The sequence below is a fragment of the Varroa jacobsoni genome, unplaced genomic scaffold (assembly GCF_002532875.2).
Source record: "Varroa jacobsoni isolate VJ856 unplaced genomic scaffold, vjacob_1.0 contig05029, whole genome shotgun sequence".
NCBI classification, from domain to species: Eukaryota; Metazoa; Arthropoda; class Arachnida; order Mesostigmata; family Varroidae; genus Varroa; species Varroa jacobsoni.
The window spans coordinates 8,526-13,252 of NW_019215416.1; the positions used below are offsets into that span (position 1 = coordinate 8,526).

General features: G+C 38.1%; 1 long non-coding RNA gene across 1 annotated transcript; it reads left to right on the forward strand.

Moving 5' to 3' along the window:
• The first annotated feature begins 638 nt into the window (after positions 1–638).
• On the forward strand, positions 639–2,061 carry LOC147751767 (uncharacterized). The gene is made up of 2 exons (XR_015315956.1): positions 639–961; positions 1,923–2,061. It is a non-coding gene; the product is annotated as an uncharacterized LOC147751767 (long non-coding RNA).
• The last annotated feature ends 2,666 nt before the right edge of the window (positions 2,062–4,727 follow it).

The window sequence follows — 4,727 nt, forward strand, 5'->3', positions numbered from 1 at the left end:
GAATCCTCACAGCTGTTAAAGCGATTCAAGATGAACATTGCATAGACAGGCCAACTAACTAATGGGATGTTATAGGAGTAACTATTTAATAAAAAAAAAAAAGCAAAAAGAAGCACGTGTATGGCTACCGATCATTACCGAAGTGTCAGATACATATTGGGTCACATCACTGATTCAACAATGTGTAAATCAAGACGTAAGCTGAATAAAGCCGATGAATCTTACCTGCCCCTTTATGCGCAAACACGACTTAGTAAATGATCGGCATCATATATCGATTATCCTACTTAGCCATAAAGTAATCGAGCGTTACCGCAACCTTGTGCTCGTCTTGGTTCGACTCCTTTTCTGTTCTAGAAATGAAAAATTATTGTGAAGCGCAACTTGTCAGTAGTGATCAGACTTATCGGTTGTGCCGTAATATGAAAATTCAACATAAAAATTATTAAAATACTTTGGAAAAAAAATCGCGATCGGCAATTTGTCATAAAATAGGCAATTCATACGGCAAATATGCCTTTATTGTGTCATGTTTTAGCTGTTGCTATTATTGTTATTGTTGTAACAGGGAGATTACGCTTATCATTAGTCATCTGATTTTAGCATCGATACGCGGTAGACGAGAGCTGTGAAGTCGTATTTAGAGGCCTCGGCGATACGAGTTAGAATGTGCAGCTGTCGATGGCCGAGGCCAGACGATAAAGGCATCTTGGAATTGCAGATTGTAATTTAGCGCATCGTAGCGACACTTTCGGAGGCAGTTATTTTAGAATACCTAAGCTAGAAAGAAGCGGAAGATGTAGACATGCACATTACAATTAGGATGGGTTGAAGGTAGGCTGTGCTGATGTGCAAGCCGTATAATTCAGTCTGTTATTACTTCTACTTATGGATGGCTGAATACCATCTAAGCTATAGCTGACCGATGCTGATAGGTGCCAAGACAAATACAAACATCTAGGTTAGTAGTCACTCCAGCAATTTATACATTAGTGAACTGTTTTTTTTTTTTTCCCTCGACTCTTAAAGATATATTTCTTTCATGTTTCGTGTTACCGCTCTAGTGTAGCCATAAAATTCTAACCCATAGCATCATTTCAGTATGCATTTCATTAAATCGGACCGCAAACATAAAGTGAGCTCAGTTATTCAAACTGGAAAAGTGAACAGAAGTGGCGCACGGTTAACGGTATAACATTGTTATTTATATAAGATGTCGCTAGCTATAGGAGTTAGACATCGAAATATTACGCTATAAGAAAAAGACTAACTTGAGCCGCCTAAAAAAGATATTTCTCAATAGAAAACGCCATCTGATGATCATTTCGCGATGTGTATTTAACAACGTAGTCCGCGGGAAGCTGTTTTAGGGAACCGAAGCGTTCATCGAATGGAGGAACACAGATAATTTTACAATTGGGCTTAATTTATACTGCGGACCTTTGTTGTCGTGTATTCTGGGTTGAAATAATAAAAATAGGCCTACACTTAGACGTACGCAAAATGTTAAAAAATAGGTTTACAGCTGAGACAGATGTTTCATCTAATGTAAACCTGCTTCTTTACTACATACATATAATTGTAAAACTGTTTGTTGAATAAAGTTTCCAGATTTCAGCATAATTATCTGATTTGTGTGCGTTCTGTAAATCGTTTCCATTGACCTATTTATACTGGCCCATTATTTTGATTAACGCACCCTCTGCTTCGCAGCCCATTCTAGTCTAAGATGGCCAATGCTTCTCTACCCTTCAATCTCTCATATGTATTCTTTAATAATAACTAATTGTATTTTGTATTATTTTGGTTGTTCAGGCATCTATTGCTGGTAATTGGCATATTTACCGTATGATTGCTAGACGAGGTGTTAAATTGAGAACATATTCTGGGTGTATGTATATCATCTACGTGTATCGTTCCAGGTGTTTGTGCTATATATGTATGCACATAGCTACGCCAGTCAGTGGAGCCCCGAATCATGATCGTCGATGGTGAATATATTAATAGTACGGTTTAACTGAATTCGACCATCGCGTCGATAAATACATCAACCAACCAGAACAGTGTTTCTTTTTTTATTATCGAAGGTTTATGCGGCCAGACATTACCTCAGACGGGTTATGCTGAATTTTTCTGGGATTTTTTCTGGGGTGCGATGGTAGCATTCGTGCGAACGTTAAAATTTGGTCCAGTTATGCTCACGGTTATCACGTAGCGACGTATCTTTCGAGAGATCCGCATTGGTTTCCTACACTACGCCATTACCTAACCATAGCAGTCCTAGTGATCTGAAAAACTCAGCTAGTTTGTTGCCAGTTGCATTACATAACCGATCTGAACTTTGAAGGAACACATGTTATAGTTGAAGTGCGTTAACTCACGCTTCAAAAACAAAGAATCATTAACAAAAAAAAAAGCGCTTGGGGCTTCTGTTAGTTTGTATTTATTTTACTCGACTCCTCTTGTCTCTTATACTTAGTTCTCTAATAATAGTAGTTTGAATTCGTGGCCGGTTAATATTCATTGGACAAACAAATATTGATGGTGTTAATTACGATGATACTCAAGAAGACTACTAACTTTCTTCTATTCATACAAGCCCGCAATATTGTTGTCCATCATATACACACATCGAATATAAATATAGATTAAAGTCAAGATAATGATTTGTTATTACCAAAAAATTAACGCTTTGCTACTTCTTAGTATACGCGGGTGTCTTTGAACGTGTTTACGAATGCATCAATGGCTTACAAAGGCTAGTACGGTATTCAGTATACAGACAGACTCAACAATTAGAATATACTGTCAATCTCTTACAACAGAACACGGAAAGTATATATATATATATATATTTAATGATTAGTATGTTTATATTTGGCAAAAAAATGGCAGCCAATTTATTTTCACTCCGAAATGAGGTAGATACCAATTAGGTGTACGCATCAGATTGTCAATGTATATGACGCGACCGCCTATAAGGCTCATTAAGGAGTGGACGTTATTAAGTTTGTCAGTGCCATTACTGTGTGGCATTGGTTTCTGAATAATATTGTCCTAGTGGGTACGGTAGTCAAAAATAGTTACAAAAACAGGCGTCATTCGGATGGCGGTAACCGAGGGGTGTGCAAAGTAAACAGTCGGAGAACGTTACGGACTACATACTTAGTGTTTATACTACGGATTGTTATAAAACCATTTTTCCATACGTAACTGCTATTCACTGTTTTCATGTTAGGGAGCTCGGAGTTAATGTGGATCACTTTCTAACTAATGAACGGGTGATGTTGGGATGTCTCAGACAGGGCAGGCAGTTTCGAGGATGGATGAGGTCGACCGGCCTTCCTGAGGAACGCTAGTTTGATTCTTTCTTTGGGAAAGTCAAGGTTGTGACAGGTCGTTTTCTTTAGCAAAACAAACGCTATGAAATAACGTTGTTACGAACCCCATGCGAAGACGGTTCAGTGCCATCTCTAACGGGACGTCTTAAAGGTTGCCGATCGATGAGGCAGCCAAGAACGCTTTCCGTACCGTCGCCTCGATGAGGTGCTTTGAACAACTTCGTACTTAAGATCGATTACATATCATAAAATATAGCCGTTTAAACGGAGCGACCAAACTCCACCAATTGACCGTCGTGTACTTATTTTATCGATCCTTTAAGAGTGCTTGCCCCATTGAGATAATTTCGGAGCTCTTATTTAATCACTTTTTCTACATGTCCAATTTTTCACTAGAATGTTCCGATAAAAGCGACGAAGGAAGATAGCTCTGAATAAATGCAAACTGTATGGGATAGTGTTTCCTCTTTAGTTGCTTGAAAAGAAAATGGCAAAGAGAATTTAGGCCGGCAACTATTTTCTATGGTAATTGTAAGATTCATATCGACTCAGTTTTTATCGATCTGTTGTATTCCCTCTGGCCAGTGCTACAGTGTCGTACGATTTCTGATATGAATGCTCTATTCGGCCCAAATCTGATGCAATCCGAAGCAATGATTTAGAAAAAGTATCGGCTCAGATAAAGATCTTTCAATATGTATGCACGCACATACACAATCAGGCACAGAAAAGTCTATCGCACGAGGTGTGATATAGAAATTGATTGTTTTATATACATGTTTAGCAGAGGGACTTTGGTCAAATAGCCAACAGGGATTCGAGTCAATCAAGTACGTCAAGTGATCATCAAGTACGCTACATTTTCTAGGAAGCTCTACGAAATCGCTTAGGGTTACTAGCAATGCTAAAGTGCCGCATATACGGAACCTGATATCAAAAAGAGACGGTCAAGGCTCTTCTTTTGCGCCTATGATGCAAAAGCTGAAAAGACTAACATCTCTCTTTATGTTTTTCTAGCGACCCGGGAATAAAAAGTAACGATTGGCTAATAAAATCCAAAACAATAAAAGCCGAATATGGTTGATAAATTCAAATATGATCTAAATGTCGTTTTATAGACGAGTATACATGTCTGAGGCAGAACTTTCGCCGAATAGTACAAGGAGGTTGTTGATTTGCCAATCTGTTGAAGCTATGAGAAAGCTTCGGAAAATGACGCGGACCTGAAGAGGGCCTTGTGCGCTTTTACTTACATATCGATTAAAACTTAAGTTCGAATAAGTTTAGTATAGATCCAAATTATTGCACCATAAGGATATTGCTATCTTTAAAATGGTTACAATACGAAATAGAAAGAAAAACATACAGATATCATATAGCAGCCTT